Genomic DNA, 18,894 nt, shown 5'->3' with positions numbered 1-18,894 from the left:
ATGTAGTTTAGGATATTAATGAATTATAATTTACCTATCTCTTATGTTGGCATATGATTAACTAAGATAGATTATGATATAGGCATTAACCACCATTAGTGATATTTCTAAGACCCCATTAGTTTCCAAGACTTGGATATTAATGGCAAAGTATTTTAATTAGCTTTGTCTGTTCTTCAACTACATAGTTAGGGTCTACCCAAATTTTCAAAGGTGTTAATGTGATTTAGTGTATATTAATCTCACAGTATTCCATTGAGTTTTTCTCCATCATGGGTGCTAGTTAATTAGCCTAGAGGAGGAAGAACTTCCTCCTCCAAGAAATCTTACATTGGGAACCCTATAAACACTGTCATCCTTCTCCAATAAGCACATGGAAGGACCAGCTGAAGATGTGGGAGGGAAATTACCAACAACTACTACTGATGTCTGTGTGTTCTTGGGTAGATCTGGAGGAGTTAAAAAAGAATCATCACAAAAGGATTGATGCTGAAACAGTACAACCAGGAGGTCTTTAGAAACTTTCAAAGAGCAGATAATGCTCAGTCCCACTGCTCTGGAATTTCACCTTACATTTGACTCATTAAAGGCATTAAAGTCAAACATCTTTTTTGGTCATTATTTGTTTCTATCCCTTAGAGAGAAAGTCCAGTATCAGGAGTTGAAAAATACAACATTGAGGAGCTGTAGAAGTCAAGCTGTAGGCTGGGCTGTACATAGGTCAAGCAACTCACTTGCTCCGAGACTCATTACATGTAGGGTCTCTGTGCCAAGCAAGAGGCAGTGCTAGTTAGAGCTGTAATCTTTCATCTCTCCCATCAATTATTAGTGTTATACAACTTGGAAATAGGGACAGTTGAATTTGGTTGCCTTCCAAATTGAACCTGAAAACAGATCTTGATCCAACATCCACAGGCCCTCCACCAGTGGTCATGTTATAGTCTTAGTTAAATGAATTGTATGCAAATCACAGCCAATATGTCTAGTGTTCTTCAAATGAGAAAGAAGGTAAGAGGATAGAATCATGTAGGCCCAGGGAAGAAATGCAGACCCACATGTTGAAAAGCCATATGAAAAGCACACATGTGAGCATCATTCTTTACAGGAGACTAAAGAAAATGTAATTGTAAAGAGCATATGCAATTTCAACCAACTCCTAAAATCATGGTTTCTGCAAGACCAAATCAAAGACTAAATAGATAAGTTCAAAGAAAAAGGTTATTCATGAAAAGTAGGTCAGATGTGTTAGAAAGAAAAAGAGTAAATAAACTAAGATTATAAGGTAGAATTAAAATTTTCTTTAGAGATAATCAGCTATTCAAAATTGAATTAGCAAAGACAGTTCTATTTGAGAATAAATAAGATAATTTAAAAATGTACTTCCATTCTCTCCCTATCAAAAACAATCAGTCCTGAGTAGTTCCTTTGTACTAGAGAGATGATTACAACCTAATATCTATAAAATTAAGAGAAAAGAATCTGAGCCTAGTATTTTATGTACACATTAGTTATCACTTACTTATGAAAGCAACAGAAAGACATTCTTAGACATTAAATAAATGTGAATTAGATTCAGGTATAACTGACAGAAAGTCCAAATTAACATTGACTTAAACAAAGAAAAAAGTTTATTTCTCTTTTACATTAAAGTTCATGGATAGGATGATATTCCACAGTATAAGGGACTCATCATTTTTCTATATTATTGCTTTATCTTTTGTACCCTAACATGGATACATGGATTCAAGAATTACATTCTGACTGAAGTCCATCAATCTCTCCAGCTATCAAATCCCCAATTGCAGACATCCAAAGGAGGAAATGAAAAAAAAAAAAAAACAACAAATACTTTTCTTTAAATGCATTTTTGAAAGAAAGTCTACCATATAACTCTTGATTTAGTACACGTGTTGATGAAGGTATCCAAATCATAAAGTCTTTATCATTCTTTTACCTGGGACCACGTCTCAAATTTCTTTATGCAACTGGAAATCTTGAAGTCATTACATGGCATATTTCACATAGTTCTGTGATATAACTGTTACCCTCCGGGCAGAGTGGGCTTGCTAATCGTTTCCTATTAAAGTAAAAGACTTCTTACACTTAGTAAATCCAACTATGACACACACTCATATGTGCAGGCTCTCTGCACCACTGTAGAATTTGAGGCACAGGAAACTAGCACCACAATGCTGAAACTTCTTGTTTATACTGTGAGGAATAAAGGCTCTTACCTAGGAGACTTCCATCTTTTACTGAATGGTATCTATGGAGCTGTTAATCTAATTTACTAACTTGTATAGATTATTTTTGTAAAAAGTCCTGCTTTTAGCTGTTGGTCACCCTATCAGACTTATTAATATAAGGAAGATTCCAAAAAATACTTACCAGGAGGCTGACCCATGCTTTCATTTATATTCCACTTTGTAGCACTTAATCACGAGCTACACCTAGTTTTAAAAAGTGGTTGGAAAATGTAGCCTTTATTTTAGGCAGCCATGTACCCGGACATAAATCAGAGGTTCTATGAATACAGAATAGGTGTTGGCAAGTTATATAGACCTGAGGCTCAAATGAGTTTACTTCCTAATTTGGAAATCGAGTTTCATTGGAATATAATCATGCCTTTGATGTATTGCCTATGGTTGCTTCATGCTACATTGGCACAGCAGAGTAGTGGAATATACACCCTGTGGCCATAAAAACCTAAAATATCTACTACCTTTTCCTTTAAGGAAAATGTTTCTAACTTGTGGCACAGAAGAGGAAAACTGATACCGAGGGTTAATGAACTCTGCCATCGATATTCAAGGTCTCAGAAAATGTACTCTTGATGCCCTTTTTAAATAAAGCGTATCTCATGCACCAAAAAATGATTTGTTTCAATATCAATAATATTTACGTCAATAATACAATCTCAAACAATAAGTGAGAATGAAGAGGATTTTGACAATTAATAAAATTCAAGAAATTGATAGGGAATATTGTACCCAATATCTGCAGAATATACATTATTTTGATGTTCTTGAAACATTTACCAAAACTAACCAGATTCTGGGCCATAACGTAATACTCAAGAAATTTCAGGGGATAAAAATCACCGAGTATAGTCATTGACCACAGAGGACTTTTAAACTAGTAAGTTGATAAAAATAAAACTAGAAAATCCCAAACTAAATAAAGTTAAATAATATAGGTTAGTATATATAACATGAGTCAATACAGAATTAAAAAATAGAAAGCATTTTGAAATTTAAGATAAAAACTTGTGGGATGTCCTAATTCCATGTTGGACAGAGAAACTTAGAGACTTATGGGCATACGTAAGAGACAATTATTTAAAATGTATTATCTAAGTATAAATATCAAGAATAACAAAATAAGGGGTTTGTTCAGTAGTAGAGCACTTGCCTAGCATGCACAAGGACCTGGTTTTGAATTCCAGGACTACAAAAAAAGAAAGATTAGGAAAGGGAAAGAAAGAAGAGAAAAGAGGGACAGAAAGAAGGGTGGCAAGGAGACAATAAAATAAACTCAAAAAACTTAAGGAATAAAAAAACCCCAAACGAACAGATACTAAAGAAATAGTAAATAATCACTAAATTAAGAAAATCAGCTCTCACTCTCTGCGGGCGCCCGCGGGGTCGCTTAGCCGCCCCACTCTGCCCATGCCCGGGCCGCTGCTCTCTCGGTTGCTGGCCCAACGCCAGGGCCCGGGGTCCGCCGCTGCCGTGAGGTGGGGGCGGCAGCGCGGCGGGCGGAGGTCTATGTCGCGGGCAGCGGCGGCGGCAGCCGGGGAGAGACGACGCGAGAGTACAAAGTGGGGTGCTCGGCTCGGGCGGGGTAGGCAAATCCGCCCTGACCCTGCAGTTCGTGACCGGACCTTCAAGGAGAAATACGACCCCACGATCGAGGACTTCTACCGCAAGGAGATGGAGGTGGACTTGTCGCCGTCGGTGCTGGAGCTCCTGGACACCGGGCACCGAGCAGTTCGCGTCCATGCGGGACCTGTACATCAAAAACGGCCAGGGCTTCATCCTCGTGCACGGCCTGGTCAACCAGCAGAGCTTCCAGGACATTAAGCCCATGCGGGACCAGATCATCCGAGTGAAGCGGTACGAGAAAGTGCCAGTCATCTTGGTTGGGAACAAAGTGGACCTGGAGAGTAAGCGAGAAGTGTCCTCCAATGAAGGCCAAGCCCTTGCAGAAGAGTGGGGCTGCCCCTTTATGGAGACTTCTGCCAAGAGTAAAACAATGGTGGACGAACTCTTTGCAGAAATCGTGAGGCAGATGAGCTATGCTGCTCAGCCTGACAAAGATGATCCGTGCTGTTCTGCCTGTCACATACAATAGCATCCGACTCTGACCGTCCTGGACAGGATTTGCCCGGCATCGTAGGTGCTAGAAGCCTCCTCCGCTCCCTTGCAGACCTGGCAGGATGCGTGGCATGAATTTCCAGTGCACTGCAGCTCTTATTCACAGATGAGCAGTGATCGGCAGTCGATGTCTCTGAACACATTTGGGTTCAGTCTCTACAGTTTTCGCCATTGTCCTCAGTCCCTTTTGTGCATCTGCAACTTGAAGGCATAGCCCATCCATCTACAGGGTGGTTTCATTTGAAAGCGATGACGGCCTTGTCGCTGAGTTGACGGAAGCACCTGTTGTATAAATTTTAAATAATTATGAGGGAGAAACCAGTAGAATTCCTATGACCACTAACAATTACAATATTTTGTCTTCTTTAAAAAAACTTAAGGAGAAATATTTTCCTATGAGAGTACTGAATTTCAGGAATTGGGATAGTTTCTAACCAGTGTATTCCATCAAGTAAGAATAGCTGGTCTGCCCACAGCACTGCAGGAAGCCTTTGTTCAGCTGACACGTTACTGTCTTTCAAAATCGATGCTTAATTGTAGATGTTACCCTTATTTGTGACATGGAACTACCTCGTGCATCAATCCTTGATAGAACAAAAGTCAGAACAAGGTTGTGTGGAAATCCAGCCTGACTCTAGAATCTGTTCAGTCCCCTGCTTGACCATGGAAATGGAGGCTGTCACAAGGGTTGGATCAGAATGAAAACTTCCAACTCACCCTCCATGACCCGAGCAGGGAAGGTCTTAATCTCCTGAACAAGAAGGAGGCAGCTGAGGTGGAGAGATGCCTAGCCTTACTAACAGCCGCACTTGGTAGATGACTAGCACCACCACGTGAGGAAAATGAAGCCATGTTGCATCCACATGTCCCCGTTCACAGAACCCGCACAGGACAGCACAGATGTCTAGCATTTTTACATTTGTTAAAGCAGCAATTGTTCCTTGCCTTTAAGGACTCTGGTTATGACATGACCTTGGCTAACCTGCTCTGGAAATCCACTTTGCTGTAGCAGAGCTTTATTGCAGGCATTTAAAAAATTGAATAACCATGTGAAATAATTTGGGCTGAAAAGTAGAACATAAATGATAGAGTGGAAGGTTAGGGACAAAAAAGCCTTTTATCTTTAATTTGCCTGGAGAATTCTATAAAGGTTTTCTTATAACAGTTTTGCCTTGATTACTGAAGTGGCAAATAAAGCTAGAGTGAATATTTTGTTTTGAAAAGGTGCTCCAGCTCTGAATTTTTGGTTTTCATAGCCGTGAAGTATTTATCATCTGCATGAGTAATGGCACCTGAAAAACCTATTCCCAAGTTTTACAATCAAGTGTAGAAGGGTTTTCACCTGCCTTCGGAGTCAGGAATGCTGAAGACATGGCCTCAAGCCACCCTCTGGAGATGAATTTGGCCTTCAGAATTGCAATGTCACTGAGCCTGGAATACACTTGCCACCCCACATTTTCTTGGTTTCGCAGTCTTGTGCAAGTAACCTCTGTCTTACGTGTGTAACTGAGGGAAGAGTGTGTGTTTGTGTGTGCATGTGTGTTTATCGTTCCTAAGACTTTGGCACAAGTCTGAGATAACTGCCTATACTGAGAATCTATACTGCAGAAGATAGTGCATCAAAGACACTTTTTTCTTTGAAATGATTTTATACATCATTGAAATCATGGGTAACCCCCAAGCGTTTACTAACTGGCATTAAGTTTACAGGTTAGAAATAAAGGTTGACAGTATTTTTCATAGATGAAAAAACTGAAGAAATAATGTGGATAAAACCAGGCCGTAGTTGTTAGAGAATCTTTGAATTGTGAATATTTACATTGTTCAGTATAATTTTTTATAACCTTCAATTATGGAGCACCTTGTTTATAGGGCAAGAAGTTTTAACCAATTTTCTTGAAATAAATTTCACTGTGTAAAAATTGATTTAACTGAAACACATAGAGAAATCAAAGATTCAACAAGTATGGCTTATCTACTGAGGTAGAGATATTTATTAGTGAGTTGGTTGAGTTTTGAAGCCCCTAACTTCTCGGAATGATCGTTTTCTTAGAATTCCATAATTCATACCAATTTGTGATACCTAAGATTGCATGTTAGAATCAACTGTACAGATTGCACATTTGCTGTCATGGATTGCTGTGCAGATGTGAAAAATTGGTGAGAAAATGAGCCATCTGGCAAAATGTAAGGTGGAAAGATGAAAATTCAGGGTTTCCTGAGAAGGGTTTGTCAGACAGCTGGGCTTTCACCGTAAGGATCACTGAAATCACTGAGTCACGGAAAGCCGATCCAGCTCCCTGGCCAGTGTTTCCACGCGGCCCTCCCTGGTAGTGACAAAGCATCACAACGTCCATGAGCGGAAGCCCCAGTGGTACCCATCAGCCTCCATCTGGCATGAATCTGGCTCGGCTTGAGTGAGTGTGTTCGCTGAGATGGGAATGAAAAGCTCAAGAACAGAAGACACACTTGTTGGCACATGAAAATAATAATAGTGGCTTCAGAGGAAAGTTGGTGACCTTGGGTCACTATTCATTTTATGCCCTGATCAGACTAGCAACTACTTAAGTGGAAGTTTTTCTAACATGCCTTAAAAATATTGTGGTTTGATCCAAAGACCCACTTTTTCTGTAGCTCTTGTGATAAAGTTTTCTTTGTTTTGTTTTTGATTTGATGCAAAGGCAGCATTTTTTCTTAAATTCCTTTTCTTTTAATGTTGCAACTTTTGGGTTCCTTTAAGCTGTGATAATAATGGTGACTGATGCCTTTCATTTTGTTCAGCTGACACAAAACGAGCCAGCATCTGATCAGAAATATTACATGAAATCTTCCCTTCAACTATTGAAAGGTGCTGTGATGATTTTCTCCTTCCGTTTGCAGATTAGGACTGAACTTCTGCGGTTGCCATCATTTTTCTGTGGTAAAACTACTGATATATATATATATATATATATATATATATCAGTAATTATATATACACATATATGATTTTTATTTTTGTATAAAAGAATGTTGCCTAAGGATGTCTGGTATTTGTTTCCAAGGGTGGATTTTCCAGTGTGAATGTTGTCAGTATCTGAATGTGAAAGTGTTTTGTTTTGTTTGTTGCTGTCGGTTTTTATTTGTTTTTCGGTTTGGTCCTTGTCAGTAGTCCTGTGTTAGCGCTGGTTAAGCTTTAATTGTCTCTTTAGCCAATCAGATGTTAAAGACTATGGGGGTCTTTTTCTCTGTTCTTTTTTTAACTTGTCATTGTGCATCTATTAAATCTTGATCAGGGTTTCAAGAATGACTGCAGTAGGTTTTGAAAACAGACTTGTCATTATTGATTTGGGGTTTCCCAGAGATATAGTTCACAGTTAATTGTTCAACTCTAATACAACTGACCATTTAAAATTGAACAACTGTTTATTGTTTTGTAACAATGTCAGTTGTTAAACCTTGACATTTCAATTAAAACATGATTTGTAGTTATAACCCAATGCAAATTCAACAGTTGTATTTGGAGTTAAATTATTTTAACAAATAAATTTATTTAATGAAAAAAAAAATAAGAAAATCAACAAAGCCAAAATTAGCTTTACAAGGATTGATGGAATTGAAAAATCCTTAGAAAAATTGATAGGAAAACATTGATCGATATTCATGAATGAAAAAGGTAACATAACTACAAACACTAGTAGTAGTTTGCAAGTCCTGTCCTGAGACTGTAATATTTCAAAAACCAGTCTAAGATTTAGGGAAAAAAAAAAACAATTACAGAAACAGCATTAAAAATGCCAAGCACTGGGCAGAAGCTATAGTAAACAGATGAATTCCTGAGGGCTAACAGGGGACCAATATCAGAGAAGAATACTTGCAAGGTGACTGAGGAACCAGTAGCTAGCTAGGATGTTCACAGATTGACAAGTGGTTGGAAGGGGGGAATGGCTGCACCTGATGGGCAGGGGAGCAGCTTTATACATTACACTGTGATTGTCACTCTGTCTATGTGCATTACTTTTAGCATTAGAAAAAAGGTATGGTTGACACTGCGCTAGTCAATCAAGCAGCTTCACATTAGAGCACAAAGTCGGTTTTAATATCCAGGGTATTTTTGATTGATTTTTCTTCCTATTTTCTGGGTCCATGAGTCACAACTATTTATTTATATTAGAATTTTTAAACTGTCTCTAAAATATTGAGAGATTTTGTTAATGTACTTTGCCTTAAGTCATAGCTTCCTTCTTACTACATATTAGCAAAATAGCAATTTCATATATTTTTGTGATTGCATAATGATATTTTTCAAATAATTTTATAAATCTGCCAAGACTACAAAGATTTAAACCAACCTAGAAAGCTACATTAATTGTAGATATATTTAGAACTATTGCACTATAATCTTATCCCTGGATTAATGGCATGCACTCTGACTTTTCGTAATACAAATTCATGAAGTCTCATTAAAGGGGATGGGAAGAAGGGACTCGCACTTAGTCTTCAGGTAAAATTGATCTCAAATTGATAGCATGTATTAGTGGATAACATCATTAAAATTACATAAAAACCTTAATTTTAATCCCTGGATTGACTATTATTTAATTGTTTTCACTGTTACTTTAAAGGGAAAAAGTACTCCCTATCTTTTTTCAAAACTTATTTTTTTTAATAGGTCTATCATAAATGAACTGGAAGAAGTAATTTAGTGAGTTGTGGAGGAAATAGCCATTGCTGAAGAAATTGGAGTGTTTTCAATTCTACTACAACACCTGAGCAGAAAAGTTTTAAAGTCAAGAAAAATAAGATTAAAGGGCTTGTCTGAGCTTCCAGAGGGAAATTTTCCACAGATTCTGTTAAAATCAAGTTGCTTCTATCCCAATTTGGCAAATACATCACTGAACAGCAGCACTGTCCAATAGACACATAATGTAGGCCACAAATATACTTTTATTTATCTCATAGCTACATAATGAGTAACCAGAAACAGACGAAATTAATATATGTTAAGAAAGTGTTTTAACCCAAGTTATTTAAAATATCAGCATCACATGTCCTTAATACAGAAATACTTAGGATATGGGATATGCTAACCAAATAGGTCTTCAAGATACAACATACTTTATATTATAGCATATAATTCAGAGGAACCACATTTCAAGTGTCCGATACCTTCGTGGCTATCATATCAGACAACACAGATTTAGACAATGTGTAGGCTTCTTTCCCAGAAAGCAGTTGCAACTATTTAGGGGACAGAACAATTTCAGAGTTCTGTGAAGTTACATACTCAATAAAGAGGACAATGAAGAGTAAAAAGTGCTTCCATCTTCACAAATGTACACATAGTTTATAAATACACCCCAAATCAGTGTGAAATGGAAGACTTAATAAAACTACACTAAGATTTCATTTCTCTCCAGTCAGAATGACAATGATCAAGAATACAAACGACAATCAATGCTGGCGAGGTTGTGGGGAAACGGAACACCTCCACATTGTTGGTGAGATTGCAGACTAATACAACCACTCTGGAGAGCAGTTTGGAGATTCCTCAGAAAACTATGGATGGAACCACCATAACCCAGCTCCTACTCCTTGATATTTTCCCCAAAGATCTAAAATCAGCACACTACAGTGACACATCCATATCAATATTCATAGCAGCACAATTCACAATAGATAAATTATGGAATCAACCCAGATGCCTGTCAATGTGTGAAGAGATTAAAAAATTGTGTTATAAGCCGGAAGCAGCCGTCGGTCCGGAGCCGGGAGCCACTCAGAATGGCTGCGGAGAGGGGTGCCCGGCGCGAGGCGCTTAGAGTGCGGCCCGGAAAGTGGTGTCCGGAGCCAGAGCCAGAGCGCCAACTGGAACCGCAACCGGAGAAGCCCTCCCTTCTCTGCAACCCTGCTCCCAACCACAATGACAGTGATTCTGGCCTTTCTGACAGCAAGGAGAGTGCATTCTCAGGTCTGGAAGATTCTGGCGGTGACAGTAGTGAGGACACTGAGGATAAAGAAGATGGAAGCAACTGTGACAAAGACGACCTTAGTACAGAGGAGACCTCTAAGGAGCAGGCACAGGCGCAAGCCTCTCGCCCAACGACAGAGATGGCGAGAGTGCCGAGCAGGGACGAGTACGCAGAAGACAGCTCTGATGAGGAGGACATCTGGAAAACGGTGGGCAACGTGCCTCTGGAGTGGTACGAGGACTTCCCACACGTGGGCTACGACCTGGATGGCAGGCGCATCTACAAGCCCCTGCGGACCCGGGGTGAACTGGACGATCCTGACTTCTGGCACACAGTGAAGGACAGGATGACGGGGCAGGACCTGCGGCTGACTGATGAGCAGGTGGACCTGCTGCAGCGACTACAGCGGGGCCAGTTTGGGGATGTGAGCTTCAACCCTTATGAGCCGGCTGTGGACTTCTTCAGCGGGGACGTCATGATCCACCCAGTGATCAACCGCCCTGAAGACAAACGCAGCTTCATCCCGTCCCTGGTGGAGAAGGAGAAGGTGTCTCGCATGGTGCATGCCATGAAGATGGGCTGGATCCAGCCTCGCAGGCCCTGGGACCCCACCCCCAGATTTTATGATTTGTGGGCACAGGAGGACCCCAACGCTGTGCTGGGGCCCCACAAGATGCATGTGCCTGCACCTTAGCTGGTCTTGCCTGGCCACGCCGAGTCATACAACCCCCCTCCCGAGTACCTGCCCAGCGAGGAGGAGCGCTTGGTGTGGGACAGCAGGAGCCAGGAGAGAGGAAGCTCAGTTTCCTGCCACGGAAGTTCCCAAGCCTGCGGGCTGTTCCTGCGTATGGGCGCTTTATCCAGGAGCGCTTTGAGCGCTGTCTTGATCTCTACCTGTGCTCACGGCAGGGCAAGATGTGGGTGAACGTGGATCCTGAAGACCTCATCCCCAAACTGCCTCGGCCCAGGGACCTGCAGCCCTTCCCCATGTGCCAGGCCCTAGTCTACAGGGACCAAGGTGACCTTGTCCGCTGCCTCAAGTCTCCCCAGGGGGCCAGTGGCTGGTTTCAGGCTCAGAGGATGGCTCTCTGCGGCTCTGGGAGGTGGCCACTGCCCGCTGCATGAGAGTGGTGCCCGTGGGTAGCGTGGTGAGGAGTGTTGCCTGGAATCCCAACCCCAGCGTCTGCCTGGTGACCACAGCCATAGACGACGTGGTGCTGCTGCTGAACCCAGCCTTGGGGGACCTGCTGCTGGCGGGCAGCACAGACCAGCTGCTGAGCGCCTTCGTACTGCTGGAGGAGCCTGCCCTGCAGCCTGCTCCCAGGATGGAGACCTTGGAGGAGGAGCGCCAGCGGGGCCTGCGGCTGCGCATCTGCCACGGAAAGCCCGTGACACAGGTTACCTGGCACGGGCGCGGGGACTACCTGGCTGTGGTGCTGGCCACCTAAGGTCACACCCGGGTGCTGATTCACCAGCTGAGCCAGCGTCGCAGCCAGAGCCCCTTCCGCCATAGCCATGGACAGGTGCAGTGCGTGGCTTTCCACCCCACCTGGCCCTTCCAGATCGTGGCTTCTCAGCGTAGCATCCGAGTCTACCACCTGTTGCGCCAGGAGCTCACCAAAAAAAATGATGCCCAACTGCAAGTGTGTGTCCAGCCTGGCTGTGCACCATACAGGTGACAACATCACCTGCGGCAGCTATGACAGCAAGCTGGCGTGGTTTGACCTGGACCTTTCCACCAAGCCCTACAAAGTGCTGATGCACCACAGGAAGGCTCTGTGGGCTGTGGCCTTCCATTTCCGATACCCATTCTTTGCGTCGGGCTCGGACGACGGCGGCGTCATTATCTGCCATGGCATGGTGTACGATGACCTGCTGCAGAACCCACTCCTGGTGCCTGTCAGGGTGCTGAAGGGGCATGTGCTGACCCTGGACCTGGGTGTGCTGGATGTGGCCTTTCACCCCACGCAGCCACGGGTCTTCTCCTCAGGAGCTGATGGCACTGTCCGCCTCTTCACCTAGGCTACTGCCCTGCTGCGGGGGGGGGGGGGGGGGGGGGGGGGGGGGCTGACCTTCTCAACAGAGGCTTTCTTACTGTGAAAAAAAAAATTGTGTTTTATATATATACAGTGGAGTTCTACTCAGTTATTAAAAAGAATGAAATTATGGCATTTGCCAGTAAATGGATGGAAATGGAGAACATCATGCTAAGTGAAATTAACCAAAGTCAGAAACTCAAAGGTCAAATAATGTTCTCTCTCATATGCAGAAGCTAGAGTAAAATAATGGAAAGAGAGAGGGAAGGATAAGATACCATAAAGAACCAATCAAATACAAATTAATAGATGAGCAAAAGGAAGTCTAGTAAAGGAAGGGGAAGAGGGGAGGACGTGACAGAAAGGAAGGAGGGAATGGAGGGGGTGTATCATGAACTGAAATCCATTTCCATGCATGTATGAGTTTGTAGGGATGAACCCACATACTATATACAATCATAAAGCTCTAATAATTTTTTAAAAAAGGAAAGAAGTCAACAGACAGAGACGGAAAGTGCAGATGACAGAGAACTGTGCACACTGCGGGGACTGAATGGAGCCACACACTGAGCCAGAAAGATAGTGCCAAATCCTAGGACAGAGATGTGTGATTAAAACAAGACCATTTTCCTTAGCTGTAATCAGAGCTGAGATTCAGCCAGTATGGTTAAAAAGGATTTTATCACATGAAAATGCTTTCCTTATTTGTTAGTAAATAAGTCAGTTAGTAAATAGTTTGTTAAGTCAGTTACCAACCCTAAATGCCCCTATGTCCAGCAATTGAAGAGTTACTTTCTATTCCAGTGGGGAGCCCAGGATTACTATCCATTCTGATTTTTTAGTGCTTGTGTAGTGTATTTAGTAAATATTTTTCTATCACTCATGTCTATACATAATTAGCTGTTCATAATGACCACAGTTAATTATCTAGCAAATCTAGTTAATTTAGTCATATTGTTGTGTGTTGATCTTTTCATCAAATTGTTTCTTCCTACCATCAGCAAAAAGACTGATAAGTAAAAGGCCTAAATTGAGTAGCTCTGAACAGCCATATACAAGTCATATAGAGACTAAACTCAATCAAGTCTGCCAAGCTATTTGTTATTGAAAAATATTATAAAGATTATTTCTGTGAGGATACTGCAGCTTGTGGAAGATTTTACTTCCACAATTCTCCATATCTACTTTTATCTTTGATTTAATATTTAAATAGTGAAAGATACTCCCCAAAATAGCTTAGAATTGATCCATGATATTCAAAATTATTGATTTATGCATCTTTTACACACACAGAATTTTAAAACTTGAATTACAAAATAGCAAAGAATAAATAACTTCTTGAGTGAAGATTTTGCCATTAAAAATGAGAAACAAATGCAACTTGAGCACTTCTGTCCTTTGTAAAAATATTTGAGAATGTGCCCTTTGTCACAAAAAGTGATTTGATTTGAAAAGAGTGGAAATTACCCCAAACTGTTATTCACCCCCCTGAAGATCTTTGCTTGAAAACATATTATGATACAACCAAGAGAGGCCATCTACCACTGGGGAGTGGGGAACCTGTGGCATGAAAATAATTGTTGAAGTTACCTTGTGATTTAGAAGAATAAAATCAAACCAATATTTTTATTCAAGTGAAAAATAGCAGTTTTCTCATAAAAATTTGCTTTCTAAATTTTAAAAATAGGCACTTTCTAGTTGTAACTTTAAAAAACCTATTATTTTATTTTATTTGTTCTGTAAAGGAAATTAGTTTCCAATAAAATAAAATTGGCTATATGTAAATTTTGGGAACATTTTTATGTTTGTACTTTATTCTGGAGAGAAAGTCCATAGCTTTAATCAGATTCTCTAAAGTCACATATCCAAAAATGTATCAAACTATTAACTTGGTATTTTCACATTATTTTAAAAGAAAACAACAGTTTCCTATATTCAACTGAAAACTCACTGTGCCACTCCACAAGAGAAACTTCTCACATCAATTAAGTACAAGAAATGAAGTAGGCAAAAAGATTTCTCACAAAGGAAAATAAAGTCAAATGGTTAAGTGGAAAAAAGTAGTGACTTGGTTTATTTAAGAACGAGTGAATCTGTGAGTAGACAGGCTTGATGCAGGAGCTCAAGCCCACAAGCAGGCAACATACACTTGGAATTTATTGTTTGTCTTGAATCACTCTAACTGTACTCTCGTAGAGGAAATACTATAGCACAAACCATTATTTGATATGTAAGTTTCAATATGAGAAGACAGTTTTCCAGTTATTTTCCCATGTCACCTTTCCTATACCCAGGTATGTGCTCCTACTTGTACAGGAAAGGACTAGTGAGCTCAATGGGGCAAAGGCAGACAAACCTTATTTCAGCACAGCAGACATACTTCGGCGAAGGTATTCTGAAGGTAAATACTCTTCTTTAAAAAACAAAATCAAGCATACTGTCATCCCCAATGAGATCATGACATACAATAACAGTGATGAAAATGATTACCAAAAAATTAGAATGTGTTACAGAATGTGTTATCAGAAGAATAGGTAAAATTTGAAAATGTCTGTCTTTGCTTTGGAATAATAGGTTTTCTTGAGGCAGTGTTATAAATACAGCAGAAAAAAGTTTTCTTCAAAGTGCACTTTATTTTTATGTTAGATATCATCGGAAATCAATCCTTAAAGCTACCATTGATTATTTCAGTGCTACTAAGCCATAATTTTATGTTAATGCAGTGGCTACATTCTGCAATGATTTTCTTCATAGAACATCAAATACTTAACATTTGAAACGTTAAACTCTCCCACTCTTACAAATTCATGCAACTTCAAATCTTTTATTATTAGCATTTCTATCGATTATAGAACAGTAAGATGAAAGTTAAATGGAAAATTTTATCTGTAGTGTTTTTATATAAAAACAAAAGTACATTAGTTATGAACATAACTTAATATACTTTATAATTTGTTTTCTGATATGTCCTGACCCGCAGGACTTCAACGGGAACCTGGAGGGGGAGTGGGGATTGGGAGAGACAAGAGACAGGAGAAATGGAGACAAGACAAAAGCCCGATCAAGTCTCCTTTATTAAAACCCAGTTAATATAAAGTACAAAAACCAATCGGGAAAGCGCGCAAAGGCAAGACTAGTCCGCACGCCATAGCTCAAATAAGGAAGTGTACTTGGCCAGTCGTGAAGCACCACGCAATCTAGTCTGATGCACCTGGTATTGTGTGACAGTTACGTGTGCAGGGAGAGGCATGCCTGCCAGCATCTGGCAGGCACCATCTTAGCTCAACATGAGGCAGGCAGGGGATGTGACCTGCCGGCTCCAACACTGATATATTTTTAGAATTTTTACTATACCTTGAATTTTAGGTATCACTAACCACGAACATGAAACTTACCTTATTGAACTAGGTATACATTTTATATGTAGAATTTTTTTCCTTAATTATGCTATTAGAACTAGAAAGTATATTAGTCCTTGCAGATTAGATTGCTTCCACCCTTTGAACATTATTTATATATATTAGGTATCAAAACTAAGATGACAGATGATTTCTGGATTCAATTAGCAGAACAATATGCAGTATCTCAAATATCATGGAGTAGAGCAAAGCTTCAGATTCAAACAGGTATAGTTTTAAATTCTAATTGTTTCTTTTTGAAAATAATATTTTTAAAAAATGCTAATTTTTTAAAGTTGTTTCTAGATTTTAAGAATATGAATGAGGTTCTACTGAATATATGGAAAAATATGATAGAAGCTGTTTTGTTAATGTAGTATACACATGACATAAAAATGGAGGAAAAAATGATAAGGTAAATGTTAATTGTTCAATGCTATAACTGTCATACTATTATATGACTTTAGGATGGTGAGCTATAAATTTGGGCAGATATGCTTCCAGTTGTCTAATGGCAAATAGATTCTTTCAAAAATTTATTTAGAAATGATATATAATAAAATATTAAAGCATTATGTAAATGCACAAAATTAGATTTTATTTACCATAAGAATATGCATTTTTTGGACTTGGATGTCATTTTTACATTAGAATTTGATCTTCAAATAACAATTAAATTTCTAGTCATGTATAATTTGGAGGTCGGGGGGTGGGTGGATAGAAGATCCTTTCCTAAGGAAGGATTAGGAGAAAACTAGTAACTGTCCCTGGTATTGAACCAAAGGATTGACTGAACGGGCAGAAGAAATTTAGAAGAGAACAGTTATCAGGGAGTGGTTTTTGTATTAGGCATGTTAAGTGTGAGCTGCTTCTGGGATAAGCAAAGAAAACAATTGAAAGGGTAATACAGCAACATATTTTTTCCTCGCTGCTTACTGGCAAGTTACATGATTAAATGAAGAAGGTACTGAAAGCAAGACATTTATAATACAACAGACAAATGACAATGCATTGCTAGTTAGACAGCATAATGAGTACCATCTAATTTTCTCTTTAGAATCCATTTATTCTTCAAAGCCCTGGATCATCATCAAGGGACCACATTTTCCAACTGAAGAATTACAGAAGACAAAAATTAGATTTTATTAAATATCGCAATTGTTGTGAGCAAATCCTTTGCAAATAGTTCTTGGAGTAGATTTAATAAGAGAGTAAGGTCAACATTTTTATCCTCACAACAACAATATAAAATATTTTCCCTAGTTTTGTACTTTTATAGTATTTAATAGCTATCCTGAAAGTCAGCATGTATCAAGTAATCACTTTCTGGTCATCTGGCAATATATAGTTGTTAAAATTTTAACATGTAAGCAGATTTAAAATTTTCCCTAATAAAATACTTCTAATCTTAAAATAGTCACCAAAAGTAACCTGCATATTAATTCAGACATTATCAATCTCCCACATAAATAATTGAAATTACAAACTGCAGCATTCTTTTTTTTGTATATCATAATTCTTTATTATTACAAATGGGATACATGTTTGTTAACAAATGGGATACATGTTGTTTCTCTGTACATGGCATAAAGGCATACCACTTGTGTAATCATAAATTTACATAGAGTAATGTTGTTTGATTCATTCTGTTATTTTTTCCCTTCCCCCCACCCCTCCCACCCCTCTTTTCCCTCTATACAGTCCTTCCTTCCTCCATTCTTGCCCCCCTCCCTAACCCTAACTCTAACCCTAACACTAACCCTTCCCTCCCCCCATTATGTGTCATCATCCACTTATTAGCGATATCATTCGTCCTTCGGCTTTTTGAGATTGGCTTATCTCACTTATCATGATATTCTCCAATTTCATCCATTTACCTGCAAATGCCATAATTTTATCATTCTTTATGGCTGAATAATATTCCATTGTATATATATATATACCACAGTTTCTTTATCCATTCATCAATTGAAGGACATCTAGGTTGGTTCCACAGTCTGGCTATTGTGAATTGAGCAGCTATGAACATTGATGTGGCTGTATCTCTGTAGTATGCTGATTTTAAGTCCTTTGGGTATAGGCAAGGAGTGGGATAGCTGGGTCAAATGGTGTTTCCATTCCAAGTTTTCTAAGGAATCTCCACATTGCTTTCCAGAGTGGCTGCACTAATTTGCAGCCCCACCAGCAATGTATGAGTGTACCTTTTTCCCCACACCCTTGCCAACACCTGTTGTTGCTTGTATTCTTGATAATTGCCATTCTAATTGGGGTGAGATGGAATCTTAGGGTGGTTTTGATTTGCATTTCTCTTATTACTAGAGATGTTGAACATTTTTCCATATGTTTGTTGATTGCTTGTAGATCTTCCTCTGTGAAGTGTCTATTCATTTCCTTAGCCCATTTGTTGACTGGATTATTTGAATTCTTGGAGTAGAGTTTTTTGAGTTCTTTATAGATTCTGGAGATTAGTGCTCTATCTGAAGTATGATTGGCAAAGATTTTCTCCCACTCTGTAGGCTCTTTCTTCGCATTGCTGATAGTTTCCTTTGCTGAGAGAAAGCTGTTTAATTTGAATCTATCCCAGTTATTGATTCATGCTTTTATTTCTTGTGCTATGGGAGTCCTGTTAAGGAAGTTTGGTCCTAAGCCGACATGTTGAAGATCTGGACCTACTTTTTCTTCTATAATCTGCAGGGTCTCTGGTCTGATTCCGAGGTCCTTAATCCATTTTGAGTTTAGTTTCGTGCATGGTGAGAGATATGGGTTTAGTTTCATTCTGTTGCATATGGATTTCCAATTCTCCCAGCACCATTTGTTGAAGAGGCTATCTTTTCTCCATTGCATATTTTTGGCCCCTTTGTCTAGTATGAGAAAATTGTATTTATTTGGGTTTGTGTCTGTGTCCTCTATTCTGTACCATTGATCTACCTTTCTATTTTGGTACCAATACCATGCCGTTTTTGTTACTATTGCTATGTAGTAGAGTTGAAGATCTGGTATTGCAATACCCCTGTTTCACTCTTCCTGCTAAGGATTGCTTTAGCTATTCTGGGTTTCTTATTCTTCCAGATGAATTTCATGATTGCTTGCTCTATTTCTGTAAGGTACGTCATTGGGATTTTAATTGGAATTG

At 39.5% G+C, this 18,894-nt stretch overlaps 1 protein-coding gene and 2 pseudogenes across 3 annotated transcripts in view; 2 read left to right on the top strand and 1 right to left on the bottom strand.

Moving 5' to 3' along the window:
• The window catches only part of LOC306641532 (transport and Golgi organization protein 1 homolog), a 220,987-nt gene that overhangs the window by 71,624 nt on the left and 130,469 nt on the right, over positions 1-18,894 (bottom strand). The window lies entirely within an intron of this gene.
• LOC306641410 (ras-related protein Rap-2a-like) lies at positions 2,499-7,861 on the top strand (annotated as a pseudogene). Its single transcript has 2 exons — positions 2,499-2,547; positions 3,737-7,861. The product of its transcript is annotated as a ras-related protein Rap-2a-like (transcript).
• On the top strand, positions 9,466-12,369 carry LOC306641542 (ribosome biogenesis protein BOP1-like; annotated as a pseudogene). The gene has a single exon. The product of its transcript is annotated as a ribosome biogenesis protein BOP1-like (transcript).

This window comes from Sciurus vulgaris (genome assembly GCF_902686455.1).
Source record: "Sciurus vulgaris genome assembly, chromosome: 12".
In the NCBI taxonomy this organism is placed as follows: Eukaryota; Metazoa; Chordata; class Mammalia; order Rodentia; family Sciuridae; genus Sciurus; species Sciurus vulgaris.
Note: the sequence above shows the minus strand (reverse complement) of the source record. Positions and strands in the feature narration are given on the sequence as shown.